The sequence below is a fragment of the Podarcis filfolensis genome (genome assembly GCF_964270895.1).
Source record: "Podarcis filfolensis genome assembly, chromosome: 8".
Classification (NCBI taxonomy): Eukaryota; Metazoa; Chordata; class Lepidosauria; order Squamata; family Lacertidae; genus Podarcis; species Podarcis filfolensis.
The window spans coordinates 15,445,783-15,467,753 of record NC_139611.1 but is presented as its reverse complement, the minus strand read 5'-3'; the positions used below and the strand labels follow the sequence as shown (position 1 = coordinate 15,467,753).

At 43.1% G+C, this 21,971-nt stretch overlaps 2 long non-coding RNA genes across 2 annotated transcripts in view; both read left to right on the top strand.

The window, feature by feature from the left end:
• LOC310769571 overlaps positions 1-21,971 on the top strand; it is a 57,555-nt gene that overhangs the window by 10,828 nt on the left and 24,756 nt on the right. The window lies entirely within an intron of this gene.
• On the top strand, positions 10,201-12,451 carry LOC310769597. The gene is made up of 3 exons (XR_014551719.1): positions 10,201-10,472; positions 11,407-11,677; positions 12,316-12,451. It is a non-coding gene; the product is annotated as an uncharacterized lncRNA (long non-coding RNA).

Here is a 21,971-nt window from a genome sequence, read left to right as displayed (position 1 = left end):
TGATCTATAAAGTCGGTAGAAGCCCCTGAATCTATGAGGGCTCTAAACTGCATCCTACTCTCGTCTGGGAACAGTAGCACGGCAAGCAATGTGAGTCCAGGAAATCTGCTCCACTTCTGGGTGGGGCTGGGTTGCGGACAGGCTGCCTAGACTCCCTTCACAGCATGGGGGTGGGACAGCATCTCACGTGGTGGAGACCCCAGCCATGCCACATTGCCAGGCAGCCAATCAGGTCGCTTGGGGGCGTGGCCGGGGCTGATTTAAGCCTTGGCACAAATCCGAGGCTTCCCTTTCAGCCTCACACCACGCATCTCTCAGTCGTTTCAGCTCCTGCTGCTGCTTAATCACCTGCTCCTCGCCTCCCTCCACGCGGCTCCAGCCCTTGCATCAGGATCTCCGGGCGCTGCTCCCTCAAGGGCAATAAAGATGGCAAGATCGTACATTGCTGCGCTGATTGCAAAAGGTTACTCTTGTAGCGTGGGAGTTGGGGGGCTGCGTGTATGTGTGCAAGTGAAGCAGTGGGTGGTAGGTGCTCTGTGAGGAGTAATTATGAAATATTGTAAAAATCGAAAGGAAGAAATAATTTGTTAGAAAATGTAAAGGCAATATTATGTTAAGAACTGCAGGAGAAATAATTAAGACGGAAGGCTATCAGAGATGGTGAAGGAAGTCCAAATAAGGATATATGTAAAATAATTTGTGCGGTATGTCTAAAATTTTAGTATGTTAAAAATTAATAAAAAATATTATAAAAAAGGGCAATAAAGATGGCAAGAGCATGCATTGCCGCGCTGATTGCAAAAGGTTTCTCTTGTAGCGTGGGAGTTGGGGGGCTGCGTGTGTGCGCGCAAGTGAAGCAGTGGATGGTAGGTGTTTGCAGGACATTGTCAAGGTTTGTGGTTTTCTGCGGGGGAGCAGGCAGAGTTGAGTGACATAGTTTATTTATTCAGCATTGTGGCTTTGCACTGTTTCAGTGGGGCTGTGAGTGATCCTCGCGTCCTCATTCACAGCCTTCTCTTGGGTGGAAACAGGGGCTTCTGAGCTGCGGTATCCGCCCCCCCTTTGGTGCTCTACCCCTCATCGTTGCTTTCTAATCGCCTCTGTATCGAGCAGGGATTGGGCAGCATTTGGTGAGCTTAGAGAGCAACGTCCTTCTTAGAGTGAATTAGAGGGCGCCTTTTTCCTGTGACAATTCGGCTGCTAAACAACTACCCGTGAGTAGGTGAAGCTTAAGAAATTGGGACTAAAGGAAGAAAAAAGGGATTAATTTGGCACTGAAGCGGGAAGGCGTAAACAGGAAGTCCGCCTTCCGTTTCTGTACACAGATCAAAGCAAAGACGCTTCAAAGCTAAGACCTGGAGAGCGGTGCTTTTAAAGCTCTAAATCCAAGAGTTGCACTATTTATAGACATTGTAACTTTTTAATGGTTAACTCTGCAAAGGAGATACTTGTTGAAGGTCCTCTCTGGACTTGAAACTGTTGCTTGCATTTTTTTTGAGGGGACTTAAGAAAGATGGAAAAGATTTTTTATTGTAAATTGAATGACTGCTACAGTGTCCCCCTAGAGGAACATTGAAGTTGTACACCCAGCTGGGGGATTTTTCCACTCTGGACTTTGGGGATTTTCCACGGCAAGATTTGACCGTGGGAACGACCTTGACTCATAGACAAAAGTGTGATGACGGATAAGACAACAAGATCGGGCAAGGCCAGAGTGCAGCAGCCCAGTATAGTTTCCCAGCAACGCAGACCATCTGTCCCCGGCCCTCCTGTGACACAGGGGGAAGATTTTGCACAAGTTGAGTCAAAAGGAATGGCATCAGAAGGGGATTTTACTTCTGTGTTAAATAAAATTTTTGAAAAATTGGAAGGCCTAAGCAAACAAGTTACGGAACAATCAACTATAATAGATAATTTGGGACAGAAGGTGAATTCCAATACAGAATCTATTGAAAAACTGCTGGAAGAATCTGCGTCTAATCGAAAAATAGCTGAGGAAGCAAAAGAAAAAGCAGTGGCTGTAGAGGAAGAAATAAAACCTATGCGTAAACAGATTGGGGATCATCAGTCACTTCTGTCTATGATTGAACTGAGGGAGAAACAGACCAATCTGAGGATCAGGGCAGTACCAGAACTTGAAAAAGATAACCTAAGTGACTATCTTACGCAGGAATTTGGAAAATTTTGGAATTTGGAGTTGGAGAAAGACTTTAAGATAGTAAGTGTGTTCAGACTTGGAAGAGGAGGAAGAAAAAACAGGGTGAGAGACTGTTTGGTTACCCTCCGAATGAAAGAAGAGAGAGATAAAATACTGAGTGCGCACTTCCAGAAGACTTTGGAGATTAACGACTCAAGAGTGGAGATTTTTAAGGATGTACCGAAACATCTATTGAATCTTAGAACCAACTACAGAGATCTGGTGGCCCTACTGAGAAGAAACAGAATTGTTTTCAGGTGGGAATTCCCCCAGGGACTATCTTTTACCTTTAAAGGGAAAAAGTTCAAAATAAGATCATTGGAAGATAAGGAAAAAATTTTGAGAGACCACGAAGAAGACCTACAAAAAGAAGTACTAGAAGAGCTAAGAGCTTTAAGATCAGGAGTACTAGACATAGCACCACCACCTTTGGGACTGGACAAACAAAAAAAAGTGATACCACCGTCAGAACAAGAAGAACTTTTGGGAGCAGTTGGAGGAAAATAGAATAACTACATCATGTCTCTGCAATTATTAAGTTGGAATATCCATGGATTTAATTCCCCGGAGAAGAGGAAGAAAGTCTTTCATTTATTGAAAAAGGAACAATTGGACTTAATTTGTTTACAGGAAACTCATGTGATAAGGCTTCACAGGAAAGTACTGATTAATAAAAGATTGGGTCAAGAGTTTATTTCATCGGACAAGGTTAAAAAGAGAGGAGTTGTTATTTATGCCAAAGAGAGCCTATCACCGAAATTTGTTTTTAAAGATGAACAAGGAAGATTGGTGGCAATTGAGATTCAATCACAAGGAGAAAAATTTTTGATTGTAGGAGTTTATGCACCAAATGAGAGGAAATCTGAATTCTTCAGGAAATTGCATGAGACATTGCTTGACTACATGGACTATAACATTATCTTGATGGGAGATATGAATGGAGTGGTATCTACAAACATGGATAAGTCGCAGAGACAAGTTGTAACTAAAGATGGCAGACTACCAAAAACCTTTTTTGAACTGACTGACAATATGGACTTGATTGACATTTGGAGAACCAAGAACCCCCTTGGAAGAGAGGGAACATTCTTCTCTGAAGCCAATATGACATGGACAAGAATTGAACAAATATGGATAACTAGAGGACTGGCACCTAAGACTCGAAAAGTGGAAATTTGCCCAAAAACTTGCTCCGACCATAATGCAGTGAAGATGGAGATGAAACTAACACCAATTGGTTCCTTCAGATGGAGGATGAATGACACCTTATTTAGAGATCAAGAGGTTACCAAGAAGGCCCAAAAAATCTTGAGAGATTATTTTGAGATAAATTTGAATACCAAATTTATCTCAATGAGAGGGTTTCTGATTCAACAGAATGCAATAAAGAAGAGAACTCAAAATGAGAAAAAAGATAAAATCTTGGAAAAAATAAAAGGAGAGAAGAAATTAAGAGCGAAACCAAAGTCGCAAGAGATTCTGAGAGAAATAAAGCTATATCAAGTACAATACATGAAAATGATAAATCAGGAAGTAGAATGGAAAATTAAGCAGATGAGACAAAAGACATTTGAATCGGCTAATAAATGCGGGAAACTGCTAGCCTGGCAGATGAAAAAAAGACAAAAATTAAACACCATCACAAATTTGGATGTGGAAGGAAAAAAACATACAGAATCCATTGGAGATTAGAAAGTGCTTCCAGAGATATTTTAAACAATTATATACACAAGGGCCACAGAAAGAGACTGATTTAGACCAATTTTTAAGAACAAATGGATTACAAAAAATCTCTCAAGAAAACAGGATAATGTTGAATCACAAAATTACAGAACAGGAGGTCGAAGGTGCCATTCAGAACATGCAGCTGGGTAAACCTCCAGGGCTGGATGGTCTAACCTCCAAATACTATAGATCTTTGAAAGACTGGTTAATTCAGCCACTAAAGGAGGTCTGCAATGAAATTCTGGAGGGGAAAAAGGCGCCAGAGTCGTGGAAGGAAGCTTACATTACACTTATACCGAAAACTGAGTCTGAAAAGACACAACTTAAGAACTACCGCCCCATATCCCTGCTTAATGTGGATTACAAAATTTTTGCTGATATTTTGGCTAATAGATTAAAAAAGGTATTAGTTGAAGAGATACATAAAGATCCTACACTTGATCTTAGCCAAAAGGCCGAGAAGCGATGAGATACATAAAGATCAAGCCGGCTTTCTCCCAGGTAGACATTTGTCTGACAATACGAGGAATATAATTAATATTTTGGAGAAGCTGCAAGTGAACATCAATACCAAAGCAGTTTTAATTTTTATAGATGCGGAAAAAGCTTTTGATAATATTTCTTGGAATTTTATGAAGAAAAATCTTCAGGGAATGGGGGTGGGCCAAGGGTTTGAAAATGGTATAAGTGCAATTTATTCAGAACAAAAGGCTAAGCTAATAGTCAATAATGTGATGACAGAGGAATTTAAGATAGAGAAAGGGACACGACAAGGCTGCCCAATTTCCCCATTGCTTTTTATTTTGGTCCTGGAGGTTTTGTTAAATATGATTAGAAGGGACCATCTGATTAAAGGTATTCAGGTCGGAGCCAAACAATACAAATTGAAGGCTTTTGCAGATGACCTAGTTTTGACGTTACAGGAGCCAGAATCTAGTACGAAAAGAGTATTAGAACTGATTCAAGAATTTGGTCATGTGGCAGGATTTAAACTGAACAAGTCAAAAACTAAAGTTCTTGAGAAAAATTTAACACCAATTGAGAAAGAGAGGTTTCAGAAGGAGACTGGTTTAACATTAGCTAAGAAAGTAAAATATTTGGGGGTTAATATGACTGCTAAGAACTTAAACTTATTTAAAGATAACTATGAGAAATGCTGGACAGAAGTGAAAAAAGACTTAGAAATATGGTCAAATTTGAAGCTTTCCTTGTTGGGTCGAATTGCAGCTATAAAGATGAATGTATTGCCAAAAATGTTATTTTTATTTCAATCATTGCAAATTTTGTACAAGATGGACTGTTTCAAGAAGTGGCAGAGAGATATTTGTAGATTTGTCTGGCAGGGCAAGAAGCCCAGAATAAAATTCAAAATATTAACTGATGCAAAAGAAAGAGGCGGATTTGCCCTGCCAGACCTTAAACTTTACTATGAATCAGCAGCATTCTGCTGGTTGAAAGACTGGCTGCTTCTTGAGAACACGGACATTTTGGACCTAGAAGGTTTTAACAATGTTTTTGGGTGGCATGCATATTTGTGGTACGACAAGGTTAAAGCACATAAAGCATTTAAAAACCATATTGTCAGGAAAGCATTGTTCAATGTCTGGATAAGATACAAAGACTTACTGGAAAATAAAACCCCAAGGTGGTTGTCACCAGTGGAAGCGAAGGCTCAGAAAAAGCTCAGTATGGAGGCCAAATGGCCGAAATATTGGGAAATACTGGAACAAGAAGGAGATAAATTGAAATTGCAGAGTTTTGAGAAATTAAAAGATAAAGTGCGAGACTGGCTTCATTATTATCAAATAAGAGAGGCCTATAATTTGGACAAAAAAATTGGCTTCCAGGTGGAAAAATCAAAATTGGAAACAGAATTGTTAGATCCCAAAACTAAGATACTTTCAAGAATGTATAACTTGCTGTTGAAATGGAACACTCAGGATGAAACGGTGAAATCTGCTATGATTAAATGGGCACAAGATGTCAGACATAACATTATGTTGGCTGACTGGGAACAGTTATGGACCACAGGTATGAAATTTACGGCATGTAATGCCTTAAGAGAGAATATTATGAAAATGATATACAGGTGGTACATGACACCAGTCAAGCTTGCAAAAATATATCATTTGCCCGATAACAAATGTTGGAAATGTAAAGAAAATGAAGGTACATTCTTTCACCTTTGGTGGACGTGCCCAAAGATTAAGGCTTTCTGGGAGATGATCTATAATGAAATGAAAAAGGTATTTAAATATACCTTCCTGAAGAAACCAGAGGCCTTTCTCCTGGGCATAGTCGGCCAATTGGTGCCAAAGAAGGATAGAACTTTCTTCATGTATGCAACAACAGCAGCAAGAATACTCATTGCAAAGTATTGGAAGACACAAGATTTACCCACCCTGGAAGAGTGGCAGATGAAGGTGATGGACTATATGGAATTAGCGGAAATGACTGGCAGAATCCGAGACCTGGGAGAAGAGTTGGTGGAAGAAGACTGGAAGAAATTTAAAGACTATCTTCAGAAATACTGTAAAATTAATGAATGTTAAAATGATGTTGGATTGAAAATAAGTGGCATTAGCAACAAAGTTAACAAGAATATGCAAAATTGAATTGATAATGGATGAAAATATAGAGTTATAATATGTTAAGATACAGAGTTAAGACAAATGAAAGAGGGTAAGGATTTGCTGATTTGATTACTTAAATGGGAATACAAAAAGGGGAGGTGTGAGGAGGCCAAGGAAATAAGATAATGAGTTTAAAGTTACAAAAAATGGATTTGTTTTTAATTCTTTTTTAGGTATTTGTCTTCTGTGTTTTGTATTTTTATTCTTCTTTTTTCTTTTTCATGTATTTTTCTATGTTTTTTTTTGTATTTCTTTCTTTTTATATGACCTTTTTACATTTTGTAAATTTATGTTTTTTGTACTTTTGTACTTTTGTACTTTTGTACTTTTGTACTTCAATAAATATCTTTTAAAAAAAATGAATTAGAGGGCACCTTCTTACAACATCCCGGGCGTATTTAAGTCGCTCTTCACACTCACACCCCTGGCGTTCTAAAGAGCTGCCTGCCACTTTAAGAGGCTTTCTTCCTCTGCTCCCAGGCTTTGGATTTTCATGCACTCTTTTCCTTACCCCCCTTGCAAAGTCCGTTTAAGTGGCGGGTGCCTGGCGGGGCGGAATCACTGGACCCAGTTGAGACCCTTTGGCTAACTTTACTCCCAGTCCTGGGCCTCCTAGAGGGACTGGGAACTTTCCTTTCCCACCTGCTTCTCCTTAGGGTCAGGCTTCTCCCCCACGCTTGCTCCTGAAAGTGAACCCAACACCACTCTGCTGGAGCACTGCCTCACTATGTGATTTGCTTTGCCACAGATGAAGCACAGCCTCTCTCTTCCCCTCCGCTCTCTCTCAGATGGAACTGTCTGGAGTCTGCCTCCCACTGAGTCAAATTGCATGAGTTCCTCCCCCAGGTCCTCTCTGGGCATACTGCCAAACCTCTGCACAGGGATGTCAGGAATGTCGGCCGTCAAAGAGGACAGCATCCCAACAAAAAGAGAATGGTTGGGGAAACTTGTGAGTACCTGGAACTAGCAAAACTGACGGCTATAATAAGGAGAAAATCCAAAACTATGGTTATGAAGCAATGGGAGTTCTTAAATGATTATTTACAAAACCAGGGCTCGACGACAAAAATCTGCTTGTGTTTAGAATAATCTTGTGTGTAATATAAAAAATACAAAGTGAGACATCAAGGAAATCCATTGCTGAACTAACAAATTGGGGTGGAATACAAAAAAGGGAGGTATGAGGAGGTCCGGGAAACAAGTTAAAAGAAAATAAGTAATTGAAAATGTATGTGTGTTTTTTTTCTTAAAAAGTTTCTTTATTCTGTATTGTTGTTATTCTGTTTTTTCTTTTTTTATTTTATTGTAATATTATAAAAAATCTTAATAAATATCTTATATATATATATAAAAAGGAAATCCAAAGGGAAAATATGAAGAACAGAGGATCTGACGAACAGATTATTAAAAACGCGTGAGGCAAACGGTGGAAGTCTTTTAAAAAACATTTTATTTAAGGTAGATAAGGATAAGATGAAATTATACAATCAAATATAAATATAGATGGGAAACGGCTATGTATAGTGAATACTTATCTACTTTTAAAAATTTTCACTTATGATCTTTTTCTTTTACTTCTTTATATTTTTTTTGTTCTTCTTTTTTCTGATATCTTACCTTTCATTTCACTCCTTTATTGTGAATAGCATTTTATAGAGGTATAAATAACTGTAATATGAAAAGAGACAAAGTATTCTCTAATTATTATTAATTTTTTGGTTATATGTATTTTCTTTTTCTTTTGTATTTTCTTTTGTTGTAAATATGTATGTTTTCTAATTTGTACTTAATATTTTTTTATTTGTTTTTAAAGGAATGTCGGCCATCTTGAATGACTGCTTGCCCAGCCTGCTCCTCTCTGCCTTGCTTTCAATCGCTCATTGATCCAATTGTAGTGATGTCTGTATCAGACTTTCCAAGGAAGAAGGGCGGGGGCATCCTGGCTAGCTTTTCGATTAGGTCCCCGTTCAGCCTGGCTCGATATAACGTCTTGTGTGCCTTCTCTCCCCCATTCCAATTGTTGAGATAACGTATTAAATTCCATGGTGTACTGCATCATGGTTTTACACCCTTGCTTTAGACTCAGTAATTGTTGGGATGTGGTGGCGTCTCACTGTGGGTTCTGGAAAATAGCATCCATTAGTTTCAAGAATGAGTCCAGATCTGACAAGCCCTGATGTCCATCAACAAGGAGAGGAGTCACCTAGCGCTTGGCCTCCCCTTCCAGCAAACTGACCACGAAAAACACCTTTTCACTTTCACTCTGGAATTCTCTCTCTCTCAGCTCCAGAAACCATTTCAAACTGGTTTTGAACACTAGGTATTCAGAGTTCCCCCTTGAAAACTTGGAGGGGGGCCCAATAGGTGATCTGGTGGTTCTTCTATCTTTTTCTTCCAACAGTTCTAGCCATTGTTGATTTAACACCCCTGCTAACTGGTCAATTTGAGTCTTTAGTACTGAATTCTGTTGAAATAGTACCTGTAGCTCACTAGTTGCATCTCTGTGTGTTCCAGGTTCCAGCGTGTTGCTCCTCAGACATCTTTGCCTCCTTTCCCATCCTTTGATGTGAGGAGTTGGAGACTGACCAAGCTGTAATGATCTCAGGCAGGAAAGCAAGCCTGGATTAGAATTAATGACTCTCTGGCAGTTTTATGGTACTTTTATTTACAAAAACACATCCAGCCAGCTTTTGTTTGCAGAGCCAGTCTCTCAATCACTTGACTCAATTTCTGAGTCTGCCTGTTCCCCTGAGCTGGGTTGATCCACATCCCTGACAACAGGTGCTGAACAGCTGCTCGCTGATGGGTATGTTCGGATATCTGAATCAGGCATTTCTATTGTGACATTAGGGTAGAAACCCTTTGTGTATGGGTGACTTAAGGTTCCTAGAATTATAGAATTGTAGAGTTGGAAGGAACCATGTCAGTCTTCTAGTCCAAGTCCAACCCCCTGAAATGCAGGGATTTTTTTGCCTAAGGTGAGGCTTGAAGCCATGATCCTTGGGTTAAGAGTCTCATGGACTGAGCTATCCCAGATGGTTTGTGTATTGAACATTCACATAGCAGGACCTGTGCGTATTTTTTTGTGTGTCTTTCATTTATGTATGATTACCGTATATATGGTGCTAATGCTCCTGCTCTCCTGTTCTGTTATGAGGGGAGGAGAAATGTTTTATGCAGACTTGATATTCTCTGTTTGCTTCATATTCAGCTGTGTAAACTAAACGTCTTTCCTTCTGCAGTGTTGGATGGCAAGTTGAGAGGAGTTCCCTACCAGGACAGACTTTGCTCATGTGCTCAAGACATCGATTCCATAAAACATATTTTGTTGTACTGTGCAAAATATGAGCAAGCCAGGGCTGAACTGATATTACCCTTTCTAGTACCTTTCCCGGGAAAATCAGAGGCTCACTATGTCGGGTTCCTATTGGAAGACCGGACAAATGCTAGAACATTAGCAGTGGCAAAGTTTTTATCGGTGGTTGCAAGAACCAATGATCCTTATATTCTGAACAAAATGCTTGTTTAACCTGGAGGTAGGCTGTATGAATTGTTGGGTCTCTGGACCGTAATAAAGGTTGTTGTTGTTAATGATGATATATATTATATTTTAAAACATCTGCTTGATCAATCCTAGAGTATCTTGTGTGTTAGGAACTTGGCCCTCCAGGGTGCAGTAGAAGGTTCAGACTCAGAATTTGAGCTGAGTGAACAAGAGGTTGACTTGGCATATGATGAAGAACTGTTAGATTCCAGACAGGACAGCCCTCCTTCCCAGGGAAGAAGCCGTTAGTTCACAAGGAGTGGAAGAGTTGGAAGCCGGCCAAAGCGTTGCCAGGCAACCATCAAATAAGCCGGAGTCTGTGTTTCCTGGGGAAGAGATAGGCCAACCAATCAGTCCTGGCACAGGGAGATGGGTGAGGCTCAGAGAACTGTGGAAGGGAAGGAGGAGAAAAGCAGGGTTCTGGCATCCTTCCTGTTGCGGGTGGGATTCTGATTTAGGCTGAGCAACTCCTTCGCTGAGAGGAGGTGGGAAGCCCTGGATGTGTCTTTCTTGTAATTAAATGTACAAAAAGCTGACGGAGACTCATTACTGCTTATCAGACGGTTTGCATGCCAGGGATCATTAGATTGTGATATCCTTGCACATCTGGCTAAATTGTGAGTAAAAATCCTGGAGGAGAACTGAAATAAGTTGTGTTTTATTAAAAGCGCTTCGAAGGTTCAGGGAAACTTAGTGACCTGATTTATCATGCTTTTTATTTGTTTTGCTGATGTTACATATTTATTTCTTTATGAGGTGGGTAGCAAATTTCCATGGCTGTGGTCCCTTCAGAATCCAAAGTCTGTCTCTGGGTTTCAGAGGGGACCTGGTGAGGCTCTGCTCACCCCCAGGAATACAAGTTTCAAATTGTCCTGTTTCACCTTTTAGTTTAATTGTGATTTAAGCATTATCAACTTTTTTCCTCTGTAAATATTCCCCTCTCCTCTCCTGGGGGCATTAAAATTTACAGAAATGACACACTAAAGGAAAAATAGACAAAAGAGCGATGTGCGATGCAATGCCCTCTTTATTAATTATGTAAAAATAAAACAACAATTGAAGTTATTTAAAGTTTTCTTCTCTTGCCACAATTGATTGCTTATACTTTAGAAATTAAAACAAAGCATGTTTTATTACTTGCATTACACTTGTGTTATATGCAGTTATAGCAAAGATTGCCAAGGAGGAAAAGAAATGAAAACATCAAAGTTATGAAAAACCTTTCCTACTGTTGTGGTAATTAATCAATACTTTGATCATTGGTTGCACAACAGAAATTAAAACAAAGAATGCTTCATTATTTGCAGTTTCCTGTGTGGATTTGAGTGTGAAATGAAGAACTACTGCCCACCTCTCCCTCAAAAGAAACCTGGAGCTGAACCGAATTTATAAGTATCATGCTCCTCAGATATATTGGTGGGTTGGGGTCCAAAGGAACTTATCTTTCGCTCAATCTGGGATTCTACATTCTGGGTTTGTGGTGCTGAGGAGGAACATCCGCAATGAGGACTGCTTTGCTGCACAGGCTCGTCGTCTTACGTGGCTTCACTGAACTTTGGCATCGGGTAGACGAATGAGGTACGGTTCGTAATCAAAAATCAAAATACTCTATTTGTAGAAAGAAAAGAGATTAAGGCCTCATTGCTGCAGTAGTGGCTTTCAAGCCCTCCCTACACTGACTTGCCTGTCAGTGGCCTCCTTGCCCTGAACTGCTTTTAGATTTACCTAGGGAAGGTCAGTGTAGTAGATGGGGGGGGGGACTGTTCATTGTTTTCCTTGGGCTGTATCCAATGCCATGGGCAGGAATGGGCTAAAGCCTCAGGACGAATGAGGCACAGTGCCCCATAACCTCAATCAACCTTCACCTCACCTGCCAGCTTCTTAATTACAACAGACCCAAGAGGTGGCACTGCCAGTCAGCTCCCTTCCTCTGATCTTTTGCCCTTGCAGAACTCATCTGTGTAGAGGAAGGGTGATTGGCTCTGGAGCTTCTTACCCATGGCCATGGGTCCAACAAATGAAATGGGCACCCCCACCCCTTAATCATATGCTGTTACAATGTTCATGGAGTCATAGAGAACCATTCAGTTGGGACACAATGGGTCATCTAGTCTAAGCTCCTGCAATGCAGACATGTAGCAAGTCACTTGGAGATCTCTAACAAGCAATGAATAAATTTAACCATCACCACCATGTGTTATTTGCTTTTCTCACAGGGTGACCCATAGTGCCGTACATTAAAAGCAATCTGGAAGATCCAATGTAAACTAAAAATACAGCTTCTGAGATCCTTCCCCACTGAAACAGGTCACAGCGCCACCCTTTAAAAGACAAACGTCTTTGCCTGGCACCAAAAAAACAGGTAAAGATTATGTTAGACATGCCTCCCTGGGGGAGAGCATTCCACATAGGGGGGTGGGGGAGAGTCACCCCTGAAAAAGCCCAAGCAAGAGATCTCAAAATTTATTTGAAGAAGCCAAACTGATTTTCGCCAGGACCATGGATGATTTATTGGGAGTTCCAAAAAATAATACACGGGGGTGAAACATGTGAAGCCATATGTGTCTCTTGCTATTCCTACTCAGAGATTGTCTGTTGGGTTGTATTCACTGATAGTCATACCCATAGGATAGCTAACGGTGTACAGGTGTGGCCTTAGAGCGTTGAGCATGCTCAGAAGAGCTGCCTGGCCAATGAGGAAGTAAACCCGTTTAACCCAAATAGTTTGGCTGGATAATGGCCATTTGCCCTGATAAAATAAAAATAAGATCACACACAAACAGAGAGAGAGAGAGAGAGAGAGAGAGAGAGAGAGAGAGAGAGAGAGCGCATATAGTGTTACTTCTTCTAACTTCTCCAGTAAGGTTGTCTAGGTCCTCACCCTGAATGGCCTCGTCAGGTATATCAGGCAACACACCGTCAACAACAGTAACTCCCATGAGTAGGCCCATGAATGACCTCTTGACCTTGGTTTTGAAAGGGACCGCCTTGCGCTTGAAGACGTACTTGACATTGCCCTGGTAAAATAAATATTAAAGTTTTTTTCTGTCTAGAGATTCATGACAATAGCAATCCTGTTCGAATGATACTGCTGAGTGTTGCTGAGAGCTGAGTGGCCAGAGAGAGGAAGGCGGAACAGAAAAGTATCCAAGGATGGATCTACACTGACCTATTTAACATTTTTCCCCCTAGTAGAACAATCTTAGATATGTCATTCCACAACGTTACCTGTTAGTTAAAACATTTTTTGCCTTGGTTTATTTCCATTATATGTAAGTGATACTCAGCAACTCTATTTTCCAAAACACGGTTTCACCCACCTGCTGCTGGTCAATGTTCGCACTGCTCCCTCCTGGTGTCACATTTTAATTATACCTCCTTCCCTTTCTTCTTCCCTCTCTCCATATCCTTTGTTTTCTGCCCCTCGAATACCTTTTGAGGGGGGTCGGAGTTTGAATGCAGTTAAAAATAAATAAATGCTGGGCATTTCTCTTGGTAGGGCTAAGCCCTAGTTGCCCTCTTGGACCAGCCTCCACAGAAAGCACCATTACTCAAGACATGGTGGTAGCTTCCAAGTGTCAAGACCTTCTCCCACCCACTGCTTTTAGTGTTAATTCTACTCACATTATCTAGGACGTCAGCCTGGTCCTCAATGTGGTTCTCCTCGTTACCCAAAATTCTTGTAGCACAAACCAGGATCATTACAGCTAGCAGGACAGACCATTTCATGATGACTCAGAATCAGGGTGTCTCCGTTTGGTCAGCAGAAATGAATAGAGGCAGATTCCTTCTTGAGGAAGAGTTGCCCCTTGTCTCAGCTCTGCCTGAGATGGTGCTCTTTGCTTTCTTTATTAACCCTTTTTGAGCTCTGTTTGGTTATACTATCTATTTCCGGTCAAAAACAAAGTGAAGTTTGGAAGAGCAACTAGCTGCTTCATGATGGCATGGAGAACACTAAGCTCCTTGCCAGGGCTGAGTGGAATTCCTTCATTCTCCTTCCTTGACTGTTCTTCTGGTTCATTCCGCTCTGGGTCTCACCCTTCCCGAATTTGACCATTCCTGATCCCACTGCTGAAATGGAGTCATGCACCATTAAGAACATAAGAAGAACTCTGTTGCATCAGGCCAGAATCCCACCTAGTCCAGCATCCTGTTCTTAGAACCAAAGAGCAGGATTTGAGCACAAGAGCCCAATCCCCTCCTGTGCTTTCCAGTAACCAGTATTGCTGCCTCCAACTGTGGTGGTAGAGCATAGCCACAATGTCTAGTAGCCATCAGTAGCCCTCTCTTCCTTCATAAATTTATCTAAACCTCTTTTATAGAAATCTAGGTTGGTGGCCGTCATTGTCTCTTACTATGTGCTGCATGGTGAAATACTTTCTTTTATTGGTAACAAATCTTTCAACTTGCCCGAGTTTGTATTCCTTACTAATCTCTTCCTTTGGACAAGACTTCAGTTTTTTGAAGGAAGCTTCCTTGCCTCCAATAGCTTCTTCCACTTTGCTTCTTATGCCTGTTTGCTCTTGGCCCTCATTGTACCTACCCTGGTTTGCTGTATAAACTCAAGTTGAGCTTCTAATATTGTATCTTTAAACAACTCCCAAGCATTTTGGAGTTATTTCACCCTCTTGACTTTGCCTTTCTGTTTCCTTTTCCACAACCTCCTCATTTTAGGGAACTTCCCCCTTTTTAAATCAGATGAAATTTGGTGATGGTGGTGGTGACCTGGCTTGCCAATACTACATGTGAAAAGGATCTAGGGGTCTTGGTAGACAACAAGCTAAACATGAGCCAAGAGTGTGACACAACAGCAAAAAAAGAAGCTAATGCTATCCTAGGCTGCATCAACCAAAGTATAGTGTGCCATTTAAGGGAAGTAATAGTGCCATTTTATTTTGCCTTGGTCAGACCACACCTGAAGTATTGTGTCATGTTATGGGTGCCACAGTTTAAGAAGAATATTGCTGAGCTGGAGTGTGTGCAGAGGAGAGTGACCAAGATAATCAAGGCTCTGGAAACCAAGCCTTATGAGGAACTGTTGAGGAAGTTGGGTATGTTTAGCCTGGATAAGAGAATGACAGGAGATATGCTAGCCAGATGGCTAAACTAAATGGCTGTCACATGGAGGATGGTGTAAGCTTGTTCTCTCCAGCTCTGGAGGGTAGGTCCAGAACTGATGGCTTCAAGTTACAAGGAAGCAGATTCTAACTCAACATTAGGAAGTACGTTGTGATGGTTAGAGCTGTTTAACAGTGGAATGGACTCCTTCAAATGGTGATGAAGCCTCCTTCCTTGCAGGGAGTGGAAAAGCATGCAAAGGCAGGGCTTTGATGCTCCAACCATCATACTGATAACCTCCTGTCAGTTGATTGACAGTTGGCATCATGGAATGCCCCATGCTCCATGTTTGCTTCAAGGAGGATGACTAGGGTCCCAGCAGGAGTTGGGGGGGATTGTGCCCAACTGGGATCTGCTGGGTCAATGTTTTGCAAGTAGCCCTGATCTGTAGGAAGAAGGAGGCAGGTTAGGTTTATCACCAGGAGTAGGTGCCTCTTGGACCTTTCCCATATTGATGTGCCATCCCCTCAATCCTCTTTAGTACTGGATTGGGAAGATCAGGAGACGGAGAAATCTGGGGAAAAGTGGGTTGTTGTTTTTCATTGTTGCTACTACTATTATTAACGAAGCACTTCCCAAAGTAACTTACAGTCTAATACCATATCTATATATTAAACATAAAAGCATTTTTAAAAGAACAATAGCACACCCATGAAAGCAATGGAAAATCCAAGAGAGACAAAGCTTTTAGAAGGTTTGTCAAAAGTAGAACATCTGTAGCGGGCACAGAAATGACAATAGAGGAGACGCCTGCCAATTGGAGGGTGCTGGCCTGATTCTGACATTGTGTGGGATGGACCTCTTGACAGGATGTCACATGGAAGAACGAGCATGTTAACCATGCTCATTAACTGCAGTGGGTCTACTCTGATGGGTACTAGTTAGGATGACCCTGCTCTGCTTCCACAGTCAGGGACAGAAATGCATCCAAGTTAGGACTGCCATATGACTGTGTTTTCCCAGGAATCGGACTGTCAAAATGACATCTGGGTGGGTTTTCACCAAATTGGCAAAATGTCTGGGAAAACCCATATGGCAACTTTCACTTTTGGGAATATGGCAGCCCTAACCCAATTGATGGAAACTGCAGGAGAGGAGACTGCTCTTGTGTTTGGCTCCTGCTTTATGGGAAGAACAGGAAGCTAGAACAGGATGCTAGGTCATTGGTTCTTCATATGTTCTTATGTGTAGGGCCAACATCAGACACAATGCATTCCCCCCCCCCACTCTCCGTCCCCCTTTTTGCTTTGGAACTTTGTACAAAGTTCAACTCATGCACAATTTGGGTTGTTCCCCCCCCCGGGCCTGTTAGTCACACCCATTAATTTCAATGGGTCTGCTCTGAGGAGGACCACCATTGGAAAGAACCCAGGCTCTCATCTTCTACTCACACCCTATTTGTTTCCTTTTAGAACAAGAAACAGAACACATCTTCGCCCTATACAGCAAGGAGCCAATTCACACCCACATACCATCCCACATACAGACACCCACAAACATTTAACATTACTTACTACGCGGCCCAGTTTATCTTCACCATCCGAACCGCTCAGAGTCGAAACCAGCAGCATTGCAGCTAGCAGAATGAGACACGACTTCATGATGCGTCAGAACTGGAGTGTCCTCCACAAAAGAATAGAGGCGAGGAAGAGTTGCCTTTGGTCCCTGCTGTGCCCAGGATGGTGCTCTCTGCTTTCTTTATATAGCCCTTCTTCAACTCTATTGGGTGATGCAACCTCTTTCTGGACTAAGACCAAGTGGCATTAGGGAAGGCAATTAGGCATCTTGTGCTGACGTGGAGAACAGGGCGCACCTTGCCAAGGCTGTGTGGTCTTCTGTTCTCTTTCTTGACTGTTCCTTTGTTTCCTATATCCTGACTGTTTCCTATATCCATGTCAGAATTTCATAATGCACAGCTCCCCAGTCATTTTCTTCTTCCTCGTCCAACTCTCAAATATGAATGTGCACATTGGAGAAAGCCCCCCAAAGGAATGTGTATTGGATCCATTGACCACCCATCTCCGTCGCTCGCTGCCTCCCTGCTGCTGACATCTTCCTTTCCCATAGCCTAGAGCAGCCTCCAGGAAGATCGCTCCAGCCCATGCTGCATTTTGAGATGCAGCACAGCTCAGAGTGGCCTCTGGGGAAATCAGGACATCCCGGAGTGGGATCAGAAGCCGGAGCAGCTTCTGTCAATTCAGGATATCCTGATTAAATTGGGACCTTTGAAGGATCTGATAGCATAGCCTGAATGCCTAGACACACAGCCCCTGAAACACATCCTGCAGTCCTGTGCTTAGCTACACAAAATCCACACTCTCATTGAGTTCAATGAGTATGTGGATAAGACTGCAAATGAAATGTTACCTCTGGCATGGATACACTGTCTGACATAGGATTTAAGAGGCATATTTGTTTCCTGGACATGCTGAAACAATGGAGGCAATTAGGTCTTCAATGCCATTGCCATTGGAAGATTTGTTGTGCTGCATCACAATCCTGGATTTGAAACAATGGGGGGGGGGAATTATGTATTATATATCTTAATTTAAGAGGACAGCTCCTTATTTGCTATTCTGTCTTTGGCTTACAATGATGCTTTGATATAACAATGCAACATGATAAGTAGGTATCTGTTAGATCAATCCATACTACCTTTATTTCAGGGCTCAGACAAGAGCTTCCATTCTAAGGAACTTCTGGCATTTTTACTGGAAGCTGTCAGGCAAACAGTAGTACAGCAATAATAGACACATAGCCCCTGAAACACATCCTGCAGTCCTGCGCTTATCTACATAAAATCCACAGCCTCATCAAGTTCAATGGGTATGTGTAATATATATAAAATTAAAATAAATAAATAAATAAATAAATAAATAAACAGAATGTCCTGTAGCAGCTTAGTGACCAACTAAGTTTGTTCTTGGTATGAGCTTTTGTGTGCATGTACACTTCTTCATGCATGCACATGAAAGTTCATACCAAGAAAAAACTCACTCTTATCTCTGGCTATACTTCCATAGTTTTTGATCAGCTGGAGAATCACAGGTGTACTGATCTCAGGCAGGCAAACAACCATCGATAAAAATTAATGACACTCCGGCAGTTTTATGGTATTTTTATTTACAAAAACACATCCAGAGCATGGCTTCTAGCCTCCTCTCATTAAAGGAGTTGATCAGTCTGAATCTGCCCCCTCTCACAGAAGGAAGGACAGCAGATTCCCACCCTTCACCTCTTGACTTTCCATTGCACTTTGTCCTTGTCCAGTTTCCGAGAACGAGGAGTGAGAGGTTGGACTTCCCCCTCCCCACTTCCACAAGACACAGTCTCTGTCCTCTGCCTCTCTTCTGGTTGCCTAGTAACACTCTGACTGCCTCCTAACTCTCCCCCTGCTTAAGAGCTATCTCTGTCAGTGACTTCTTCATGAAGAGGGGGTCGAGTTCTCCCTTCCCATCTCTAACAGCCAACTTTCGTCTGCAGAAAGGTCTCTCTCTCACTTGGCTCAACTCTGCCTGTTACCCTGTGCTCGGCTGAGCCATGTTCCTGACACAACCACCCCCTACATAGCTCTCCTCCTCCTCTTCTCCCCCCCTCCACCCTCTGGGTCTAGGTTTGTTGGGGTGGCTGTGGTGAAATTCTCTCTATAGTTCTGGAGCATGGATGTGCTCTGCAAATTCCCAGGATCTATCTCCTGGTCCATAACCCTTCCACTCTATCAGATACTGTAAGCTTCCTCTTCCTCCAGCAAGAGTCCAAAATCTGCACCACTTTGAACTCCTCTTCTCCCTCCACCACTACAGCTTCCCTAGGGTTCTGGTAAAGGTGTGCAGAAAGTTCTGGTGATAACAGTGCTCTGTGGAACACAGGGTGTATTTTCATGGAAGCTGGTAACCTAAGCTGGAACGTCACCAGATTGATCTGTTCTATTACTTCAAAGGGCCCCACATGCTGAGGATCCAACTGCCTGCATCTACCTTTCTGGGGCAAATCTCTTGTGGACAACCACACCTTTATCTCTCTACCTGGTTGCTATGCTTATCTGCCCCTTTCTTGTACGAATCTTTAGTCAAGTCCAATTGCTCCTTTAACCAACTCTGCATAGCTGCCATCTTTTCAACGAACTCTTCCACAGCTTGCACTGAAAGACTGTCTACCTGTGATGGAAAGGCACCTGCGACTGGCAAAAAGCGAGTTTGCTGCCAAGATGCATGAAGGGCATTGTTGTACACAAACTCCGCCACGGGTAACTTGGACACCCAGTCATCTTTTTGATAATTCACATAGCACCTGAGGTACTGCTGCAACATGGCATTCGTCCTTTCTGATTTCCTGTTTGTCTGTGGGTGCCTTGTCAAAGTGAGGCACACCTCTACCTCAAGCAGCTGAACGACCTTCTTCCAAAATTGCCAGGTAAACTGAGCTCGTCAATCTGAGATTACCCTCAAGGGTAATCCTTGCAGTTTGAACACATGATCCACAACGAGCTGTGCTGTCTCCTGTGCTATTGGCAGCTTCTTGCATGGCACCAAGTGTGCCATCTTTGAGAACAGGTCTACCACCAGCCACATCACTGTCTGCCGCTGTGACTCTGGTAGATCAGTGATGAAATCCATAGCTATCGTCTCCCATGGTCCATGTGGGGTCGGTAGTGGTTGGAGAAATCCTGCAGGTGCTTCCGTGGGCCTCTTCACCCACTAACAGGCTCGTACATACTTCTTTGTCTCCTCTTTCACCCTCAGCCACCAAAACTGCCTCATCACCTGGTATAGCATCCTATGCAGCCTGAAATGCCAGACTGTGGGGTTGTGGGGTTGTCATGGCACTAACCTCAGACCTTGGCTCGTAATTCCCCCTCTGGAACATAGAGCCACCCTTTTCCACAAACCCCTCAGCACTGCCTTCATCTCCTCTCAGCACCCCTAGCTTGTGTGTTGTTGTTTTTTTGCGAACTCATCCACTGCTGTCTGTTTTTGGAATTCGGAGATCTCTGCTACAGAGGCAGCTGCTAGCTGCAGTTGCTGCAGCCTCAGTTAACAGCCCCTCGGCCATCCCATGAGGGAGGGAGGAATTGACAGCTAGTGGGCCACTGTGGGGCCACCCTCCTTGCCTGGGGTGTGGCGGGATGGGCTGCACCTATTGGGGATGTTTGTCCTGCAGATTTTGTATCTCAACATTGTACCCTTCTGATTCAGGAGACCTGGTCCAGGGACAACTTGTTAGTGAGGGGATATCACTTCTTTATAGAGGAGGCAAACATGGGGTTTGGGATCACCACTGTTGAAGGGCAAGGGAGGTATGGTGGTGGGGGTAGATACTACAGGCAAAGGATTTTGAGATGTGTTGATGCTCAAACCCCTTCCAATCTATGCCCCATCCCGAGGGACAAGGGTAGGGTGAGCAGGGATTATCCACCTCCATCACTGGTATTGTGCAATGCCCGGTCTAGAGGCAATAAAACCGCCACCATGAGAGACTTTTTTTTATCTCACTGGGGGTTGACCTGGCTTGTGTGATGGAGGCCTGGGTGCTTGAAGGCAAAGTAGTCACACTGCATGAGATAGCACCCCTGGGTTTCTCCGTCCTCCACCTGTCGTGGACTGTGGGTCGGGGACGGGGGGACGGGTAGCGTTGTTAATCCGGAAGGATTGCTCTTTCAGGGCTCTGCCATCACCATCAATCTCCGGCACTGAATGTGTTGGCCTAGTGTGGGGCACCAAGGAGAGCTTGGCTGTCTGGCTGCTGTACCAACCACCTAGCACACCAGCAGCCACCCTGTCAGGCCTGTTGGATGTGGTGACAGGCTGGGCCTTGGAGTTCCCTAACCTACTGGTTTTGGGGGACTTCATTGTCCATACTGATGCCACCCCTCCTCATGGGCTCTGGACCTGGTGTCTTCCATGGTGACATTAGGGCTCTCCCAGTTTCTTTTGGGTCCCACACACCAAGCAGGCCACACGCTGGATTTGATTTTTGCTGCGGGTATAGATGTGATCATGTCCTCACTTGTGGAAGTGCCATGGTCTAATCACTACGCTCTGACTTCCCGCCCCCAACCCGCTTGGGTGGCGAGCCTATTTGGTCTGGCCTGCGAAGGCTGGTGGATCCTGATGGATTTCATCAGGCCTTGCGGGACCCTGCCCCCCCTGGTGGCTCACTAGATGAGCTTGTCAAGAACTGGAATAACCGGCTCTTGGTGGCCATCAATGAGATTGCACCTAAGCACCCTCTGCGACCCCACCGAAACCAGGCCCCCTGGTTCACTGAGGAGCTCCGGAAAATGACGCAGGAACTCAGATGGCTAGAACGAGAATGGTGATGTGCTCGTGACGGAGCCTCAAGGACATCTTATAGGATGCTTATGAAAGCCTATGAGATGGCAGTGAAAGCTGCAAAGAAGTTTTACTTCTCAGCTTCCATTGCATCCACTAGCTCTCGCCCGGCACAACTTTTTAGAATAATTAGGTCTCTAACAACCCTAGAGGAACTGCCAAATTTAAATATGAATTTGACCCATAGCTGTGAGGCATTTGCAAGCTTTTTTGTGGAGAAAGTCTTGCTGCTCCGCCATGACCTCCCTGCCAATTTGGATACAGTAGCTGAACTGGAGGCCCCTCGACTGTCCTCGGGTCTAGTATTGGACCACTTCGATCGGATACTCCCTGCTGATGTAGACAGATTCCTCCGAGCTGGAAGGAAATTGTATGCAAATATATTCCTCCGAGCTGATTATAAATTGTATGCAAATATATTA